General features: G+C 44.3%; 1 protein-coding gene and 1 long non-coding RNA gene across 6 annotated transcripts in view; one reads left to right on the top strand and one right to left on the bottom strand.

The window, feature by feature from the left end:
• The window catches only part of rasgrf2b (Ras protein-specific guanine nucleotide-releasing factor 2b), a 179,615-nt gene that overhangs the window by 13,460 nt on the left and 143,750 nt on the right, over positions 1–22,405 (top strand). The window lies entirely within an intron of this gene.
• On the bottom strand, positions 861–21,415 carry LOC115425254 (uncharacterized). The gene is made up of 3 exons (XR_003936219.1): positions 21,405–21,415; positions 20,279–20,281; positions 861–969 (listed from the first exon to the last, which is right to left on the bottom strand). It is a non-coding gene; the product is annotated as an uncharacterized LOC115425254 (long non-coding RNA).

The following is a 22,405-nucleotide window of genomic DNA, read 5'->3' as shown; positions in this document are numbered from 1 at the left end:
TGTATATGCCTACTGCAGGCTGCCTTTCATTTTCCTACAGTTCCAGGTATTCACCTCTCACAGCTGTTATAGACCTCATTAATGCCAGATAGGAATTTAAAGCTGCAGTTTGTCTTAAAATCTGTCTGGATTTTGAGATCAAGAAAAATAATCCTTAGTGTTCACATCTTTACTCATACCATGTGAAAACTGTCCAAAGTTCAATATTCTCATTGTTTAAGCCCTGTTAATAATAAATGCTTGACATGCCATGGAATAGATTAATGGTATTTACATCTTTTCTGTTATCTAGATGACAAGACAGACAAACAAAAACAACAAAATGCAGGTTATGTAACCACAAAATGCTAACAGAGGCAAATGTGTATACAGATGTATCATATAATGTAAGCTCCAGCAGAATGAAGCTTGAACCAGGAGGTTATCAACAGAAGAAGGAGTCATACAAACTTATTTTGAAATGTGTGTAAGTTTAAGGCTTGTTTATGTTCGCTGTATGTATGTAAAGAAGTACATTCATTTCTAACATTGTCAAGCGTCACTGCCTTCATACTTCCATGTGTCCAGTACATTGGAATGAGTGTTTCTCAATCAATCCACCAGAGGGCGCTGCTTTTAATTACCATACTGACTGAATACCATGAAGAAGAGTAAAGTTTTTTGAGAAGAAGAAGAAGAAAGTCAATAATAACAACCATGGTGATGACAGAGGAGGTTTTACCAATGTGGATACTAATGTTAATATTGAGAAGGGTAGTGGTCGTAAATATGTCGGTGGTTTTTCACTAACTCACAGTCACTCTTTGAAAAGTTCTGCTATTTGGGGCAATTATTTTCTTTCTCATCTCAACATCTCTGTCTGGGTACACATCCACATGCTCCCAGAAAATGGGCAGAATTACATACGGATAGAGCGCTCCGTCCGTATACGTCTGTGACTTTAACGTAGAGCATAAACGAGCCCTTAGCCTTCAGCGCTGAAAAAGAAGCCATCATGAACCTGTAGTTTCTTTAACGTCCACTTGAGGCAACTGAAGAAGACCATCATGCCAACCTTAGAGCTGAGAAATGCACACACAGCACAGCTTGGAATGAAATGTGCTTTTGGTTTCTATAACTGATCATGAAAACTGCACAATAAGTTTCCTGTTTAGATCGTGTTAATGTTTTAGGTTGCATGCATTTAAGTATTTGACCGCTTTCAGCAAAAGGCCATTGGGTGCCATCCAGAGGTTGCGCTAGACATTTAATTGTCCGTCATTTTGACGGACAGGGTCGTAAAAATTCCGTCATAACATGTTATTATCTGTCATTTCAAATGTTTATTTTTTAATGATAATGAGATATATTTGGTAGTATTTAATGTTCAACAACATCTCAGTGATGCAGCAGCTGTAGTTGCTGCTGGCTGATAAACCAACCTGATATCAGGACTAGTATAATTCTATCCTCCACTTTGAACTGGTGTGTTCTCTGTACACGTTCTAAACTTTCCTTGTGTTTGTTCACACACTGTCCAATCCCATGAACTGAGGGTTCGGGTTCAGGTTCTGTGAACCACAGACCTGGAAACAAATGGACATGAAATCAAATAACACATGAAAGGTAGAACATGCGTACATAGAACACACCAAATGCCATCAGAACTGCAGTATTCCTCGCTTGTCCTTCATCCTTCACCATCAGTCCCTCTTTTTTCACTGCGTTTTTCAATGCCATCACATTTACTGGACTGTAAAACAACTAAGGAGACTGGGCTGTCTGCACAGTTTGCGCTAGCAAAGTAGCATCTAATTTTGGCTAAGGCTGAGTGATTTTATTGATTCTGCAATATATTTCCATATTTTGTTTCCCCAGAAAGTATCGATTTTTCAGCTGCGAGTATCGATACATTAAGCCCCATTCAAATCCCCCGTGTTCTGTCTGGCACTCTGCTCGCCGCCCATTTCCCCCGTTTGCTTTGCAGGAAGAGCGATTAGGTCAGCCAGCCGCTAGTGTCGCTGTAGAGCAACGCACCCGTCTAGATACTGTCTTTTCACAGACGCCCACGTCTTTCTCTTCCTGTTTACGCAGTCAGAGCTCAGAGATTCAGGAGAATGGCGGCGAATATAAATCCAGCACCTTCATACTTAAAAGCAGATGTGAGAGCACTTCAGGTTTAAAGAGAAGGAAAGCCAGATGTGCATGTCCGCTCCCAGTCTGAGTCTGTTGTTACAAACCCTCCTTCCTGTTCCCATTTTTTATCTCCGCCAGTGAGGTTCTGTTTTTGCTGGCGTTGGTCTGTCTGTCTGTCTGTCTGTCTGTGTGCAAGATAACTCAAAAAGTTATGGACGGATGTGGATGGAAATTTTAGTAAATATTGATACAGGCGCAAGGAACAAATGATTAAATTTTGGTGGTGATGGGGGGGGGGGGGGGGGGGGGTCTGTGCTCTCCGAGTGCTTTTCTAGTTCTTTAATGTATTTGGTGGAATGATTATTAAGATTTGAAATATTCTCATAAAGCTGTGATATTATGCCTCTTGGGAGTTCTGATTTGTATACGTTTATAAGAAGTTTAATAAGGGGATTATAGATTCATATGATTCGTTTTGTCCCGCATTTGCAAGCTGTAGACTCTGTCCAGTCAGAGCCATATATTCTGTACTTGATCGATGCTTTCAGTCTTCAGTTCAGTTAATTCAATCCAAGTCAATGGAACACTCAATCAATTGATTGATTGGTCAGTCAGCTGGTTGATCGGTCAATCAATCAATCAACCAATCAATCAATCAGTATTGTCCTGTTTTTATACCATGTAGAAAAAAAAGTGGAGAACATTTCTTTGAGGTGATCAAAAAATAGACTTAATGTCTCAGGCTAGACAGATTTATGAGGTGAGGTTTCATCACATGTGTTGCAGTGGTGTTTTTACCTCCGCCAGGAGGTATTGTGATCACTTTGCTTTGTTTGTTTGTTTGTTTGCGTGTTTGTTTATTAGCAACTTTAGTGTAAAACTCTTCCACCCATCTTTCCCAAATCTTCCCCACAGATAGGCCTAGGCCCTGGGACCAACCCATTAAATTTTGGTCCCAGTAGGACAAAGTTCAAGGTCACAGCAAGGTCACAACATCTACAGTTTTCCATCTGTCATCATTGAGACATTTTCCAAAATTCATCCAAAATTCCAAACGACTCCGATTCTCCTCCAGTTGGATCCACCTGTAGCTTAGAACAATCTCTTGTATGTGGAACTAAATTGTCCACATCCACTGTGGAATGTGGACTCTGGACATTTACACTGAACATTGAAAATCCCATTTCCCACACATTTAAAATTAGAACTCAACTAATATTGATTGGATTTAATATAATTGGACAGACACATGACTGGGACCAAGCTGCACCTGCTTCTGCTGTATGGAACAACCTGGAAACTGTTGAATTTAAACAGAAAGAGTTGATCCACACATGCACAGCGTTCAGGGTGCTTGGCAGAGGTTTGCGTTCTCTGAACACTCGTCGTTAATACTGCAGCTTCTTTCTTCTGTGTTCCTCCATTCACTAACCTCAGGCATTGATGTGGAGCAGTGACCAGAGGTGTAAAATATACACATTCCACACAGTACCCACACAAATCCTTTATGGCAGTAAAAGTAAAAAAGTAGCATATGGTAATATTACCATATTATATCATATTAATATGGGAATAATCCTATTATTATGGAATTCATTCATTCATCTCCTGAACCGCTTAGTTGTGGGGGCGCTGGAGCCTATCCCAGCCTATCTATGGGTTCACCCTGGACGTGTTACCTGTTCATCGCAGGGCCGCTATATAGAGACGAACAACCAATGACTGTCACATTCACGCCTATTGGTGATTTAGATTAACCAGTGAACCTCTTGGTGCATGTGTTTGGGTGGTGGGAGGAAGCCGGAGTACCCAGAGAGAACCCACACAGAAAGGTCCCCGGTTGGAATCGAACCCAGGACCTTCTTTCTGTGAGTCGACAGTGCTATCCACTGCACCCCCGTGTGGCCCAAACAATGGAATAACACTAATAAGTCATGGAATAGAAATGTGTCCCCCCTCCCTTTCTGAGGTCCGTCCTTGGTTGGACCACAGCCTTTCTGTGTGGACTTTGCATGCTCTCCTCATGTTGTGCATCTTCCCACATTGTCAAAATGATGTATGCTAGGTTAATTCTCCTGCCGGTGCCCTTGACCATGGTAGTGCTTTAGATCTGGAGTTCATAAATGGGCACCTTCTATTAGTGATGTGTCATGCTCATAAGAGTCAGCTGTGACTGGCCGATGCTTTGTAGTGAATCAGAAGAGTCGGTCTAATAGGCCAAAGTGCACCCCCGACTGGAATATATCCTGGGTATAATCTGACTTTGGCCGCGTTATACACGGGTATATTCCGGTTGTGTGTGTGGGGGGGGTACTTTGGCCAGTCACACTGGCACTGACTTAACGCCACACAGTCCGTCAGCTCATCTCTTATTTCTTGCAGTAGTCAGACGCATTAATGGTTATTACATACTCCACAAGAACAGAGAAATGTGTTTGTTTTCTTGAAGTGACAAGAACAGGAATCAAGTTCATTTTGGGCAAGAGACATTTCACACTTCACGACAAACTCAAGTGGAGAACTCCTGGGAAGCCCTCCGCTTTTCTGCATTCACCACATCGGACATTAGATAACGTGTCCAGAACAAGCGACAACAACTCCCAAACTAGGGCAGTAAGAAAAAAAACAAAACAGTCTTTTGTCACAGCCCTGCGAGAGACAATACATTTCTCTGTTCTTGCAGAGTACATAATAACTCTTGGGCAAAATTTCAAATGTCTATAAAAACATCAATTTTGTTTCAATTTACTTCAAACTTGGCACATTTATAGAGGCGACTGATATACTGACATCAGCACACTCATAGACATGATAACATCAGCTGGATCGATGCCAGAATAAGATACAATACGTGCGAGGGGTGGGGCTTGTACCAGGAACCCCTTGTTATTTTTTTTAATTTTTATTATAATTTTATTTTTATTTTTTATTTCAGATCCACTGTGATTGTGTACAGCCTAAATTCCAATATTTATGTCACTGTCCAAATACTTAAGGACCTGATAATATTTCAGTTTGAATTCAGGGCAGAGAAAAGGTATAAGACACACATAAAAATGCAATAAGGGAAAAAAACATTATGTAAAAGACACAACAAAATGATTATGTATTGTTCTGTTTTAAGTTCTATTCCAGGTATTGAAAACTGATTTCCACATTGGAACTATGTTGTGACTTATGTTATTAACTGGAAGTATACGTTACAATTAGGCTACAACTTACTACTGATCTTAGCAAAGTTCTTGGCTGACCTGAAGACTCGAAGTCTGTGTCTACTAAGACTATAAGATTTTAACTTTATAAAAACCAGTTTTCACAGAACCCTAAGCAAAAGGTCATGACCTTGGCAAAAGTTCAAGGGTTAAAGCTCATAATAGAAAAAGTGTAAGACTGAAATATTTGGATTAGACTTCCTTTGAAAGGTTTAGCATGTGAGTAACGCACAATTTATGACAAAAGAGTGATAAACGACAGGGTGGATCAGAATCTCTTTGTTGTCATTGTACTACAACCAAAGTGAGGGAGAGCTCACAGGATCAGTGCAAGAGTTTACAAGACAAACAACAAATCACAGTTATTTACTTTAAAAAAGAAAAAGTATTGCAGACTAAGAATATTATAAAAAGAAAAAAAAGAAGGAATTTAAGTAGTGCAAATGACATGAGAAGATAAATATCATGGGATAAATAGTGTGAGAAAAATAATATGAGACGGTAAACATTTAACAGCTATTGCACAAGGTATAGAATATAATGAGATTATTACTGCAAACATCACTGAGGTTAGGGTTAGGGTTAGGTGATGTTGGGTTAGGGTTAGGGTTCGGTGATGTTGGGTTAGGGTTAGGGTTAGGTGATGTTGGGTTAGGGTTAGGGTAAGGGTTAGGTGATGTTGGGTTAGGGTTAGGGTTAGGTGATGTTGGGTTAGGGTTAGGTGATGTTGGGTTAGGGTTAGGGTTAGGTGATGTTGGGTTAGGGTTAGGGTTAGGTGATGTTGGGTTAGGGTTAGGGTTCGGTGATGTTGGGTTAGGGTTAGGGTTAGGGTTAGGTGATGTTGGGTTAGGGTTAGGGTTAGGGTTAGGTGATGTTGGGTTAGGGTTAGGGTTAGGGTTAGGTGATGTTGGGTTAGGGTTAGGGTTAGGGTTAGGTGATGTTGGGTTAGGGTTAGGGTTCGGTGATGTTGGGTTAGGGTTAGGGTTAGGTGATGTTGGGTTAGGGTTAGGGTTCGGTGATGTTGGGTTAGGGTTAGGGTTAGGTGATGTTGGGTTAGGGTTAGGGTTAGGTGATGTTGGGTTAGGGTTAGGGTTAGGGTTAGGTGATGTTGGGTTATTTATTATGGTGATAGCTCTGGGAAAGAGGCGCTCCCTCAGTCTGTTTGTCCGTGTTTTGTGTGACCTGTAGCGTCGACAGCTACAACAGGTGGTTGCTGGGGTGAGAGGAGTCCTTGATGATGGTGGAAGCTCTGCTGAGGTAGAACTAGGGATGGGAATCGAGAACCGGTTCTTTTTGAAATCCGGATCCCAGTAGCTCGATTCCTTGGAATCGTTTGCCTTCCTGCTTAACGATTCTGCTTATCAACTCCGCCTTCGTTGCACATGCGCGATGACATCACACGTACGCTGCATTGTTCTGGTCAGAACGAAGACATTCATGGAGTTGAGGCAGAAACGGACTAAAAAGACCACACCAGGTCCAGACAGACCACACCAGGTCCAGACAGACCACACCAGGTCTACACAGACCACACCAGGTCCAGACAGACCACACCAGGTCCAGACAGACCACACCAGGTCTACACAGACCACACCAGGTCTACACAGACCACACCAGGTCCAAACAGACCACACCAGGTCTAAAAAGACCACACCAGGTCCAAACAGACCACACCAGGTCTAAACAGACCACACCAGGTCTAAACAGACCACACCAGGTCTAAACAGACCACACCAGGTCCAGACAGACCACACCAGGTCTAAACAGACCACACCAGGTCCAAACAGACCACACCAGGTCTAAAAAGACCACACCAGGTCCAGACAGACCACACCAGGTCCAGACAGACCACACCAGGTCCAGACAGACCACACCAGGTCTACACAGACCACACCAGGTCTACACAGACCACACCAGGTCTAAAAAGACCACACCAGGTCCAAACAGACCACACCAGGTCTACACAGACCACACCAGGTCCAAACAGACCACACCAGGTCTAAACAGACCACACCAGGTCCAGACAGACCACACCAGGTCTACACAGACCACACCAGGTCCAAACAGACCACACCAGGTCCAAACAGACCACACCAGGTCTAAACAGACCACACCAGGTCCAAACAGACCACACCAGGTCTAAAAAGACCACACCAGGTCTAAACAGACCACACCAGGTCTAAACAGACCACACCAGGTCTAAACAGACCACACCAGGTCCAGACAGACCACACCAGGTCCAAACAGACCACACCAGGTCTACACAGACCACACCAGGTCTAAACAGACCACACCAGGTCCAAACAGACCACACCAGGTCTAAAAAGACCACACCAGGTCTAAAAAGACCACACCAGGTCTAAAAAGACCACACCAGGTCCAGACAGACCACACCAGGTCTAAACAGACCACACCAGGTCCAAACAGACCACACCAGGTCTAAAAAGACCACACCAGGTCCAGACAGACCACACCAGGTCTACACAGACCACACCAGGTCTAAACAGACCACACCAGGTCTACACAGACCACACCAGGTCCAAACAGACCACACCAGGTCTAAACAGACCACACCAGGTCTAAACAGACCACACCAGGTCTAAACAGACCACACCAGGTCTAAACAGACCACACCAGGTCCAGACAGACCACACCAGGTCTAAACAGACCACACCAGGTCCAAACAGACCACACCAGGTCTAAAAAGACCACACCAGGTCCAGACAGACGACACCAGGTCTACACAGACCACACCAGGTCCAAACAGACCACACCAGGTCCAAACAGACCACACCAGGTCTAAACAGACCACACCAGGTCCAAACAGACCACACCAGGTCCAGACAGACCACACCAGGTCTACACAGACCACACCAGGTCCAAACAGACCACACCAGGTCTAAACAGACCACACCAGGTCCAGACAGACCACACCAGGTCCAGACAGACCACACCAGGTCCAAACAGACCACACCAGGTCTACACAGACCACACCAGGTCTAAACAGACCACACCAGGTCCAAACAGACCACACCAGGTCTAAACAGACCACACCAGGTCTAAAAAGACCACACCAGGTCTAAACAGACCACCCAGGTCCAGACAGACCACACCAGGTCTAAACAGCACCACACCAGGTCCTAAAAGACCACACCAGGTCTAAAAGACCACACCAGGCCCAGACAGACCACACCAGGTCTAACACACCACACCAGGTCCAAACAGACCACACCAGGTCTAAACAGACCACACCAGGTCCAGACAGACCACACCAGGTCTACACAGACCACACCAGGTCCAAACAGACCACACCAGGTCCAGACAGACCACACCAGGTCCAAACAGACCACACCAGGTCCAAACAGACCACACCCAGGTCCTAAACAGACCACACCAGGTCTAGACAGGACCACACCAGGTCTACACAGACCACACCAGGTCCAACAGACCACACCAGGTCCTAAGACAGACCACACCAGGTCCAAACAGACACACCAGGTCCAAACAGACCACACCAGGTCCAGACAGACCACACCGGGTCTAAACAGACCACACCAGGTCCAAACAGACCACACCAGGTCTACACAGACCTCACCAGGTCCAAACAGACCACACCAGGTCCAGACAGACCACACCGGGTCTAAACAGACCACACCAGGTCCAAACAGACCACACCAGGTCTACACAGACCTCACCAGGTCCAAACAGACCACACCAGGTCTAAACAGACCACACCAGGTCCAAACAGACCACACCAGGTCTAAACAGACCACACCAGGTCCAAACAGACCACACCAGGTCTAAACAGACCACACCAGGTCCAGACAGACCACACCAGGTCCAGACAGACCACACCAGGTCCAAACAGACCACACCAGGTCCAAACAGACCACACCAGGTCTAAACAGACCACACCAGGTCCAAACAGACCACACCAGGTCCAGACAGACCACACCAGGTCCAGACAGACCACACCAGGTCTAAACAGACCACACCAGGTCCAGACAGACCACACCAGGTCCAGACAGACCACACCAGGTCCAAACAGACCACACCAGGTCTACACAGACCACACCAGGTCTAAACAGACCACACCAGGTCTACACAGACCACACCAGGTCCAAACAGACCACACCAGGTCTACACAGACCACACCAGGTCCAAACAGACCACACCAGGTCTAAACAGACCACACCAGGTCTAAACAGACCACACCAGGTCTAAAAAGACCACACCAGGTCTACACAGACCTCACCAGGTCCAAACAGACCACACCAGGTCTAAACAGACCACACCAGGTCCAAACAGACCACACCAGGTCTACACAGACCACACCAGGTCCAAACAGACCACACCAGGTCTACACAGACCACACCAGGTCCAGACAGACCACACCAGGTCCAGACAGACCACACCAGGTCCAGACAGACCACACCAGGTCCAAACAGACCACACCAGGTCTAAACAGACCACACCAGGTCCAGACAGACCACACCAGGTCCAGACAGACCACACCAGGTCCAGACAGACCACACCAGGTCCAAACAGACCACACCAGGTCTAAACAGACCACACCAGGTCCAGACAGACCACACCAGGTCCAAACAGACCACACCAGGTCCAGTTGAACTGTGTCAAAGCTTCCATTTCTTCTAAAGGTGGAATCCCTCCAGTCTGTTCAAACATTCGTCCACATGTGATTCATTTGATTCTCTACTCAGCGGTGCTTGTGAATCTAGTGTCAGAGTGAACACCAGGCCATCATCTGGGCCCAGTTCCGGTTCTGGTGTGGGAAACAAACAAACCCCCTCAGATGCAAGTTTCTGAAGGTAGGGGAAAGGAAATGAGGTGCACAACAACGGGAGACGGGCCGAGCTAAACCGGTTCCACGTAGTAGAAATACGGTGATAGAGGAATTAGTAAAGAGTCTGTAGTTTCACTTTCAATGTACACGCCCCCCCAAAACTGGGCCCGGCGTCATCTGTTCTTATTATTAGTTCAACTGTATATGTTCTATTTTCTGTGCAGATAGAAATATAAAAGACAGTTAATGCAAACACACCCGTTTGTACTCATTTCCACTACGTGGAACCAGCTCGACTCGACGGTGTTCCTGCAGACCGTTTCCATTACAAGACACTACCGACTTTACAGTACCTGGACGTCATAGCGATGCTGTGCGTTATTTCCGTGTTGTCTGTTCAGAGTTGCTGAAAATTCGCTTGTTGTGTGTTGTCTTGTCTGAATTTTTACGTCGGCCACCACAGACTGAATCTCCTGGACCGACCATGGTGTAGTTTCTCTGTTCTCATGTGGATTAATGGACCCACAGATTTACTGTCCACTTCCGCATCTGTTTCTTGTAAAAGGGCGGGTCACAGAGACAACTCTCTGACCAATCAGTGGTCTGCAGTGTTTACAGTGTCACCTTTTAGTATCTGGTCCCCAGTCCTGGAACCTTGGCGGAGGTGATACCAAAAAAGTAGTACCGGGTACCAGATTCCAGGTCCTTTTTTGTAATGGAAACGCAAAAAGGCCGAGCCGAGTCGAGTCAATACCACGCGGTGGAAACGGGGCATTTTATTCCCTCACCCAATGAGAATCAATAAGAGAATCGATAAGCAAAATCGATAATGGAATTGGAATCGTTAAAAATTCGTAGCGATTCCCATTCTTAGCGAGAACAAGCCATGTCCTCCAGGCTGGGCAGAGAGCAGCCAGTGATCTTCAGTGTCTGCAGCGCTGTCCAGTCCGCTGCTGAACACCCCACGCTGTGATCCCGTCCACCAGGATGCCCTCTGTGGTGGCTCTGTAGAACGTCACCGGCAGCTGCTCCTCCAGGTCGGTCCTCCTGAGTACCCTCAGGAAGGGGAGTCGCCGCTGGGCTTTCTTCACAGTCGTCATGGTGACCGCGGTCCAGGAGAGGCTGTCAGAGATCCGCATGCCCAGGAAGTGGATGGAGCTAACCCTGTCCACACAGTCCCCGTCGACGTAGGGCGGGGCTGGGTCGGCTCTGCCCTTCCTGAAGTCCAGGATGATCTCCTTGGTTTTTGTGGTGTTCAGTGGGAGGTTGTTGACTGAACACCACGCACCTCTGACTACAGTCAGACTCATTCTCCCCTGAGACCACCCTGACCACGGTGGTGTCATCCACAACCTTTACGATGGTGTTTGAAAGATGGGTTGGAGTGCAGTCGTGTGTGTATAGAGTGAAGAGGAGGGGACTTAATACACGACCCTGTGGAGGGTGGAGGAGAGGCGGGGGCCGAGTTTGACGGACTGTGGGCGGTGTGTTAACCCTTTCATGCATAGTGGTCACTCCAGTGGACAGCTATTCTACAGAAGTTCTGTTGTTTATTCATGGATCTTGTTTTAGTTCCATATTAGTCAACACACTGGACACTCTTGCATCATCTCAGACACTGCAGTTCATACCATTACTGTAACTTTGCTGTTCTAGATAAACCTGATCTGCACTACCATCTTTGATTGGAAATCAAATACTTGTTATTAGACTGTAATCAATGTAATTTTTTTTTAAACAAAAGTTGTTTTTCTTTGTTATCTTCATGAAGTGAGTAATGACTAGTAATGGAGTATGATAAAATGTGAGAAAACATCAGATTAGCAGCATTAAAAATGTTTTTATTTCATAGATTTCACTCAGTATATCAGTAAATATATGTTTCTTTGCTTGGAATATTAAACACATGGTGTCCAGCTGAAATGCCATGAAAAACAGGTTCGTACATTTTTTTTTCAAACGCATTGTTTTGTTTTTGTTTTTTTTTTAATGCCTAAAGAGAAATAAAAACACTCATGAACAATTCTCATAATTCATGCATGAAAGGGTTAAAAGTCTTGAATGCACTGGCAGATGCTGGAGGAGAGGCCCAGGTGCAGAAGTTTCTGCACCAGGATCTCAGAGATGATGTGGTTAAAGGTGGAGCTGAAGTCCAGGAAGAGAATCTAGCTAAGCTACTGCTAGCACTAATTTACTGTAAACTGAATGACAGTGCTACCTAGAAATGTTATGTTAAAACACAATTCCACACATACAGTTGTGTTTGCACAGTAATATCAGGTTACAAATAATTTAAAATACAAACACAATATATTTAGTTGCTAGCTGACAGTTAATAACTACTATAGTCAACAAAATGAATAATTAAATTGTGTGTGAAACTTAAGCTCACACTGATAAAAGTCATGACACTTTGGCCAAACCAGATGTTTTGATGGTCTTGCTAGTGTAGTGTCTTAACCATGGCCACAGCTAAAATTGTTCAGGCATTCTAAGTTATTTCTTTTCATAGGCAAAAGTTCCATAAATCTGACTCATCAATCTTTTAACATCAGTCTTTTTTTTTTTTTTTTAATTAATGTAAAAGGCCAAAACTGATGTATTAGACTTTTTTGAAAGGGTCCATTTTCTATTTCATGTCTCTATGTTGATACATCATTCCAGATATGGTCCCTATGGAACCCTAACCCTTAAATGGATCAACAGTGACGTGGCAGATGTTAAGAGGCTTAAACAACTCAGTATGATTATTGGTATCTCTCAGTGAATATTTGTATCCCTAAAAGACAACAATCCCTCATTTCAACAATCCAAAAAAGATTCAACTTAGTTTGGTGGAACAGATATTTTATATCCAGTTTGAAGGAATACAGAACATGAATCCAGCAGCAGCTGCAGTATTCTAACCACTGAACTAATGATGGATCAGCTAATGTGACAATGAACACCCGACATCCTGCTGCTTCTTCATTGTTCTGCATGCTGTTCATTTCCTCTAAAGAAGTTTGTGTAATAAAGTATGAAGTTATCTCACTCACACATAAACACATGTTGTGTAGAAGTAACTCTGCCTGCTTCAGCCTCAGGCATCAGGGATTACCTGTCTGTTTATTTGGAGATTAAAGTGATTGCACCCCTCCTCCTCTGCCTGTTGTCACTGTTGTCCTAGTCCACATCAGTAAAACACACATGTGAGATCTAAATCTGTCACCAAGGCCTTTTCTCATTCAACACAGTTGCTGCCTTTCAGTTGCTCTGTCAAGGCGCATTTCCAAAGAGGTGTTAGCTGGGAAATCTCCCATGGCCTTAACATATGTTGGAGTTTGTTCTATGAGTCCCACAGTGCAGAAGCAGTGTGTCTAAACACACCATGAATCTCTTTTACGAGTCTTGAGGATAGCCTGTGTGCCTACCCCAATCCTGTAAAAGTATGGACTTGAGCTGGACTAAAGCCTGCCCACACAACAACAAACACACAATCAACTATTAGACAATCCTCTTATCTGATGGGGAAGTTTATTTTATACCCCGCTCATGGGATCTGTGTTCATTTCACCTTCTCTGTGTCACTGTTACATGTGAGAAGTAAGAATACTCTAAGATTACTCAAACACACACACAAATGTGTGCTTCTTCTATGAAATGAGACTTGGGGGGAACTGTTGATTCTTAGTTCTAGTTTTGCATCATTGTGTACCTTGGTGACATCATCACTGATTGATGGATAGAACAAAAGCAGTTTCCATAAAAAGCCAAGCAAATTTGAAGAGAACTCACAACAAGTCACAAAAACTAACATGTAAATTATGTTTCTGGAAACTGGTTTGGAGTGAATTATATAGGCAGCATTGTGTCATCAGCAGGTGGCACTGTGGGTTGTGTTACACATTAGGGATGCACCCATAGCACTTTTTTCCAGACCGAGTATGAGTACTTACATTTGAGTACTTGCCGATACTGAGTACCGACACGAGTACTTAATCCCATTCCAATTATTGGTTCCTTTTGTAAATGTGCTTTATTGTCGTTGTCATTAGTCTGACTGGAACAAAGTGCTGCTACTGACATTTAATGTGTTGGAATGAGCGTTTGTCAGTTAATCCACCAGGGGGCGCCGCTCTGAATTAACCATACTGGACAAATACCACGAAGAAGAGGAAAGTTTAATGAAGAAGAAGAAGAAGAAAGTCAGTAATAACAAACCTGTAGACGACAGAGGAACACTACTGTGATACTAATGTTGCAGCGTTTTCTCTGTAAGGTTTAAAAGTTTAGCTTCAGCAGGAAGAGAAAAGACAAATGAGTGACAGGTTTGGTTTTCACTTCCACTGGTGGTGGTCCGCACCGCTCCGTACCCCCATAGTATTATCAGTAGGATGGAAACCAGCCCAGCCCTGGGGAGTTGTCCTAAATGTGTCAGTAGTTTTTTCTGGGTAGTTGTCCTAAATGTGTCAGTAGTTTTTCTGGGTAGTTGTCCTAAATGTGTCAGTAGTTTTTTCTGGGTAGTTGTCCTAAATGTGTCAGTAGTTTTTCTGGGTAGTTGTCCTAAATGTGTCAGTAGTTTTTTCTGGGTAGTTGTCCTACATGTGTCAGTAGTTTTTCTGGGTAGTTGTCCTAAATGTGTCAGTAGTTTTTCTGGGTAGTTGTCCTAAACATGTCAGTAGTTTTTCTGGGTAGTTGTCCTACACATGTCAGTAGTTTTTCTGGGTAGTTGTCCTAAATGTGTCAGTAGTTTTTCTGGGTAGTTGTCCTAAATGTGTCAGTAGTTTTTTCTGGGTAGTTGTCCTAAATGTGTCAGTAGTTTTTCTGGGTAGTTGTCCTAAATGTGTCAGTAGTTTTTTCTGGGTAGTTGTCCTACATGTGTCAGTAGTTTTTCTGGGTAGTTGTCCTAAATATGTCAGTAGTTTTTCTGGGTAGTTGTCCTAAACATGTCAGTAGTTTTTCTGGGTAGTTGTCCTACATGTGTCAGTAGTTTTTCTGGGTAGTTGTCCAACATGTGTCAGTAGTTTTTCTGGGTAGTTGTCCTAAATGTGTCAGTAGTTTTTTTTCTGGGTAGTTGTCCTAAATGTGTCAGTAGTTTTTTTCTGGGTAGTTGTCCTAAATGTGTCAGTAGTTTTTTCTGGGTAGTTGTCCTAAATGTGTCAGTAGTTTTTCTGGGTAGTTGTCCTAAATGTGTCAGTAGTTTTTTCTGGGTAGTTGTCCTAAATGTGTCAGTAGTTTTTTTCTGGGTAGTTGTCCTACATGTGTCAGTGGTTTTTCTGGGTAGTTGTCCTACATGTGTCAGTAGTTTTTTTCTGGGTAGTTGTCCTAAATGTGTCAGTAGTTTTTTCTGGGTAGTTGTCCTAAATGTGTCAGTAGTTTTTCTGGGTAGTTGTCCTAAATGTGTCAGTAGTTTTTTCTGGGTAGTTGTCCTACATGTGTCAGTAGTTTTTCTGGGTAGTTGTCCTAAACGTGTCAGTAGTTTTTCTGGGTAGTTGTCCTAAATGTGTCAGTAGTTTTTCTGGGTAGTTGTCCTAAATGTATCAGTAGTTTTTTCTGGGTAGTTGTCCTAAATGTGTCAGTAGTTTTTTCTGGGTAGTTGTCCTTAACGTGTCAGTAGTTTTTCTGGGTAGTTGTCCTAAATGTGTCAGTAGTTTTTCTGGGTAGTTGTCCTAAATGTGTCAGTAGTTTTTCTGGGTAGTTGTCCTAAATGTGTCAGTAGTTTTTCTGGGTAGTTGTCCTACATGTGTCAGTAGTTTTTCTGGGTAGTTGTCCTAAATGTGTCAGTAGTTTTTCTGGGTAGTTGTCCTAAATGTGTCAGTAGTTTTTCTGGGTAGTTGTCCTACATGTGTCAGTAGTTTTTCTGGGTAGTTGTCCTAAATGTGTCAGTAGTTTTTCTGGGTAGTTGTCCTACATGTGTCAGTAGTTTTTCTGGGTAGTTGTCCTAAATGTGTCAGTAGTTTTTCTCTAACTCTGTCAGTGGTTCTTTGAACAGATCCTCTACCTCCTCAGTTCCGCTGGTATTCTCTGTCTGTACTCATCCTCCATCAGCTGGAAAACAGATGAATGTACTCAGATTACAGACAGAAGGCTGCGTCTGTATCTGTCTGTGTCTGTAGCGATACTGTCAGTCAGCCTTACTTTGATCATTTCTTTGGTTCCGTCTCCACACTCTTCACACTCACACACATTCTTCCTCCTCCTCGTATCTGCTGCACTGAACTGGGAATGTCACACGGACACAAGTGGGATTGATGCAGTTGTATTGGATTACTTTTACAAGTACGAATACGAGTACACACACTGAGTATCGGAGCCGATGCCCAATACTAGTATTGGATCGGTGCGTCCCCACTAAACATGGTTCTGTTAAACACAGTAGAAGAAGCAGAGAATTGTGTTGGTGCATTCCATCTAAAATGGTTTTTATTTCTTTTTTTGTGGATGAAACAGACAAATAAACGGGTCCCATCAGTCCACCACACCTGATGTGCCATGTTTGCACTTGAGGTAAATATTTCCTACATTACAGTTTAGGTTTCCATTTCCTTGATGTGCATTTATTCTTCTGTGAAAAATAGCAAAAAACATCACTCAAGTGACTAAAAAACTTTTTTTGCCAAATTGAAGTAGTTTTTTTTTTCCCTCAAAACGTTGCTGTTTCCATAAACACTTAAAATGCAACATTTCAAAGTGCACATTAATGAGAAAATATTTAATAACGCATAGAAAAAAGAAAACTTTCTCCTTACTCTATCCATCCATACACAAAACAAGTGTACATCACAGAAGATTAAACAAATGTAAAAGAGCCTAAAAGTGGAAAATGATGTGAAAAGTGTAACAAGACAAACACAACATAAAAGATGCAATGCAGCAAAACTGAAATAACTGATGAAAATGTTAAAAATGTACCAAAAAGAAAATGAAACAACAGAACTTAAAGATACAACAAGATGAAAAAACATGCAGGATTTAACAAAAGTAAATTTACATAAAAGATGTAAAAAAAAAAAATCTAAATCCTGAAGATGTAACGACATGAAATCAATGTAACAAATGAAATAAGTGGTACGATCCGCGCCGGTGTTGACCGCCGGCTCCTCCCTTTCCTCATTTTTACGGATCAGAAGCACCTGCTGAGCGTCGCACGGCTGCAGCACGTCCTTCTGTATCCTGTTCACGGCTCGCTGCTGTAGCCGTGCCACCCTGGTCCGTGCATCTATTCACCTGTTCCGTAACCCGGACGTCTGCTCTGTCAGGACTCTGACTTTGGTTTTTGTTTTATCCATGTTCCATGTTTTCTTTATCATTTATGTTAATGAATTCTTTTTTTCCCTTCTGCACCGTGCATGTGAGTCCTCTCATTTCCACCCTCATGACAATAAGATGCAAAAGACACCAAAGACAGACTCGATAAGTGAGAAAAGACATGAGGTTTTGACTTGTGTCACTGACACTGAACCCTTCCCAGTCCAGAGGATCAGCTGGCTGATGTAGAAGGTAGTGATGGGAGGTGGGGCTCTTCTGGCTCAGCTCGTTAAGCTCAGCTCCCAAACGGCTTTTAATTTACTACCATTTGTAGCCTAATGTTTTAGTCTAACTAAACATTATGAATGGTTTGCGTGTTAATAAACCCTTGGGCATTCAGTGTTTTTATGAGATGCCTTATAAATGCCACATTTTGTGCATTTATTGTCACAAATCATTGTTTTTTAATTTTATTATTTTAACAAACAAATGAACAAAGCACTGCAAACAAATTCACAAAACAGAAGCAGAACAGTAACAGACCTAAAAACAGAACCAAACCATTCTGATGTGTCTGTTTGTGGTGGAACCTGCTCTTACTGGGATTTTCATTTGTGAAAATGTGTCACTCATATTTATTCTCTGTTCTCACCATGCGCTCTCCTTCTCACTGCTGTCTGCTGTCTCAGTCAGTACCACCGTCTGTCACCGCTGTCTGCTGTCTCAGTCAGTACCACCGTCTGTCACTGCTGTCTCAGTCAGTACCACCGTCTGTCACCGCTGTCTCAGTCAGTACCACCGTCTGTCACCGCTGTCTGCTGTCTCAGTCAGTAACACCGTCTGTCACTGCTGTCTGCTGTCTCAGTCAGTACCACCGTCTGTCACCGCTGTCTGCTGTCTTAGTCAGTACCACCGTCTGTCACCGCGGTCTGCTGTCTCAGTCTGTACCACCGTCTGTCACCGCTGTCTCAGTCAGTACCACCGTCTGTCACCGCTGTCTCAGTCAGTACCACCGTCTGTCACCGCTGTCTCAGTCAGTACCACCGTCTGTCACCGCTGTCTCAGTCTGTACCACCGTCTGTCACTGCTGTCTCAGTCAGTACCACCGTCTGTCACTGCTGTCTGCTGTCTCAGTCAGTACCACCGTCTGTCACTGCTGTCTCAGTCAGTACCACCGTCTGTCACTGCTGTCTGCTGTCTCAGTCAGTACCACCGTCTGTCACTGCTGTCTCAGTCAGTACCACCGTCTGTCACTGCTGTCTCAGTCAGTACCACCGTCTGTCACCGCTGTCTGCTGTCTCAGTCAGTACCACCGTCTGTCACTGCTGTCTCAGTCAGTACCACCGTCTGTCACTGCTGTCTCAGTCAGTACCACCGTCTGTCACTGCTGTCTCAGTCAGTACCACCGTCTGTCACTGCTGTCTGCTGTCTCAGTCAGTACCACCGTCTGTCACTGCTGTCTCAGTCAGTACCACCGTCTGTCACTGCTGTCTGCTGTCTCAGTCAGTACCACCGTCTGTCACTGCTGTCTCAGTCAGTACCACCGTCTGTCACTGCTGTCTGCTGTCTCAGTCAGTACCACCGTCTGTCACTGCTGTCTCAGTCAGTACCACCGTCTGTCACTGCTGTCTCAGTCAGTACCACCGTCTGTCACCGCTGTCTGCTGTCTCAGTCAGTACCACCGTCTGTCACTGCTGTCTCAGTCAGTACCACCGTCTGTCACCGCTGTCTGCTGTCTCAGTCAGTACCACCGTCTGTCACTGCTGTCTGCTGTCTCAGTCAGTACCACCGTCTGTCACTGCTGTCTCAGTCAGTACCACCGTCTGTCACTGCTGTCTGCTGTCTCAGTCAGTACCACCGTCTGTCACTGCTGTCTCAGTCAGTACCACCGTCTGTCACCGCTGTCTCAGTCAGTACCACCGTCTGTCACCGCTGTCTCAGTCTGTACCACCGTCTGTCACTGCTGTCTCAGTCAGTACCACCGTCTGTCACCGCTGTCTGCTGTCTCAGTCAGTAACACCGTCTGTCACTGCTGTCTGCTGTCTCAGTCAGTACCACCGTCTGTCACCGCTGTCTGCTGTCTTAGTCAGTACCACCGTCTGTCACCGCGGTCTGCTGTCTCAGTCTGTACCACCGTCTGTCACCGCTGTCTCAGTCAGTACCACCGTCTGTCACCGCTGTCTCAGTCTGTACCACCGTCTGTCACTGCTGTCTCAGTCAGTACCACCGTCTGTCACCGCTGTCTGCTGTCTCAGTCAGTACCACCGTCTGTCACTGCTGTCTCAGTCAGTACCACCGTCTGTCACCGCTGTCTGCTGTCTTAGTCAGTACCACCGTCTGTCACCGCGGTCTGCTGTCTCAGTCTGTACCACCGTCTGTCACCGCTGTCTCAGTCAGTACCACCGTCTGTCACCGCTGTCTCAGTCTGTACCACCGTCTGTCACTGCTGTCTCAGTCAGTACCACCGTCTGTCACTGCTGTCTGCTGTCTCAGTCAGTACCACCGTCTGTCACTGCTGTCTCAGTCAGTACCACCGTCTGTCACCGCTGTCTGCTGTCTCAGTCAGTACCACCGTCTGTCACCGCTGTCTGCTGTCTCAGTCAGTACCACCGTCTGTCACTGCTGTCTGCTGTCTCAGTCAGTACCACCGTCTGTCACTGCTGTCTGCTGTCTCAGTCTGTACCACCGTCTGTCACTGCTGTCTCAGTCAGTACCACCGTCTGTCACCGCTGTCTGCTGTCTCAGTCAGTACCACCGTCTGTCACTGCTGTCTCAGTCAGTACCACCGTCTGTCACTGCTGTCTCAGTCAGTACCACCGTCTGTCACTGCTGTCTCAGTCAGTACCACCGTCTGTCACCGCTGTCTGCTGTCTCAGTCAGTACCACCGTCTGTCACTGCTGTCTCAGTCAGTACCACTGTCTGTCACTGCTGTCTGCTGTCTCAGTCAGTACCACCGTCTGTCACTGCTGTCTGCTGTCTCAGTCAGTACCACCGTCTGTCACCGCTGTCTGCTGTCTCAGTCAGTACCACCGTCTGTCACCGCTGTCTCAGTCAGTACCACCGTCTGTCACCGCTTTCTCAGTCAGTACCACCGTCTGTCACCGCTTTCTCAGTCAGTACCACCGTCTGTCCCCCTCTGCTTTCACATAATGGTATGATCCAGTGACGTGCGGTGGGCTTCATGGCTGCTGAGACACGGACTGTTTCTCATCTACAAATATCTGAACCCAAAAGAGGAGCTTATTCACCATTTGACTGCTAACAGTTAACAGGTTATGTTTCACATCTCAAATCATCATTCTTTACACATATTTCATTTAAGGTCAAAATTGCATTTTGAATCAAATTATGTTGGATAATTAATCTGTCATTTTGAGATGAACCCATAAAGCAAAACATCCACTGGCAACCAAAATTATTTACTGATCTAAACTGGTTAATACCTGTTGATCCACTAATCCTATTAATCCATGTCAATAATTGGTGGAAAATACAGTTCTTCATCTTTTCATGGTCATCAGATGTGACCATATTTGGACGTTCAGAGGCTCTGTAGTTACTGTGGAAACACCGTCATCTTCTCCAACATGGATTCACCAGTCAAACCCATGGAGTTGGATCAGTGACAGTGGATGGACACACTGGGTTTATGTTCAGTTCATGACAGATTTGACTGAAAAGTCCATTTTAATTTTGCCAACATGTTTTTATTTAAATGTTTATCATTTTAACAAACATACAACAAACAACAAACAGTGCATATATCAGATCCATGCAACCTGTTGACTACAATCACAAACATTATTATATTTACAAAAAAAGAAAAAAAAAATACAAAATACAGAAATGTGAGCATCCACCTTTAGAAGCCACAGTGGGAACTTTGTCAGTTGTTTGCGTTGTCCTCCAGTGAATGTAGATTCTCAGCAGACACAATGACAGGATTCCAAACACATTCAGATGACTCCTGTTTGCCCTTCAGAATACAGGACAGTTTTTCTAGTGGAAGGGTACAAAGCATCTGCCGTATCCACGCACTAACAGTTGGTTTATAAGTTCTTTTCCAAAATAATGAAATGCATTTTTTAGCAATAAGTAGACTGAAGTCTGTAAAAATCCCTTCATTTATTGTATATTTATGTTTTTCTGGACATATGCCAAACAGAAATAACTTTGGGTCTAACATGACTTGTTTAGAAATAATGTTTTCAATTATTTCCCTGATTTCCCTCCAGAACAGTGCAGTGTGTGGACATCCAGTGAACCAGTGTTCCTTTGCATTGGGAACATTTGGAGCACACATCAGGTGTATTCTTATTATAGCAGTTTACTGGCGTAATATAAACCTGCATCAGCCATTTGAACTGGATGAGTGGAAGGCATATGTTAATGTGTCCAAAAGCACATGCAGACTGCCAGTCTTCCTCTGTTAACTGCAGAGAAATCATCCCACCAAGCTGCAAGTCTGCCACAGGAGTCCTCACATACATGAGACATTGGTAAAGAAAAGTCACTTTTTATTCTGTTTACTCTGTTTTTGATATAATGACCCTCAACTTTAATTTGAGCTTTTATGAACATCTACATGATCAATGAACTAAATATAGGAAAATACCTGATTTTCACTCAAAAATGCTAAATACAGAACATACTATTAGAATAAATGATGATAAATCACTTAAGGAAGGCTAAAAATAGAAAAAAAATTCACTTGGTAACTGCCACAAAAGTAGCACTGGGTCTTTATGGGTTAAGGCGGGGCGAGAAGGAAAACTAAACGAATGGCTGCATTTGACTCACGCAGTAGCAAGAAGAACCTGTGTGCTCAGTGGCGCCCTCTGCCATGAAGCAGGAGTACTGGCTGCTTCACCGAGTGCCTTGACGGAAGCTGAAAGAAACAACAAACAAATGATGACTACATCCACAACTGAAAGGTATAACTGGCTACGACGGAACAGAAATATTTCATGACGAGTTAAAATGATAACTAATGATAACAACACTGCCTCTGAAATGCTCACAAATGCTCATGAATGATCATGA

This window comes from Sphaeramia orbicularis, chromosome 9, assembly GCF_902148855.1.
Source record: "Sphaeramia orbicularis chromosome 9, fSphaOr1.1, whole genome shotgun sequence".
Classification (NCBI taxonomy): Eukaryota; Metazoa; Chordata; class Actinopteri; order Kurtiformes; family Apogonidae; genus Sphaeramia; species Sphaeramia orbicularis.
This window is presented reverse-complemented; position numbering and strand designations above follow the sequence as displayed.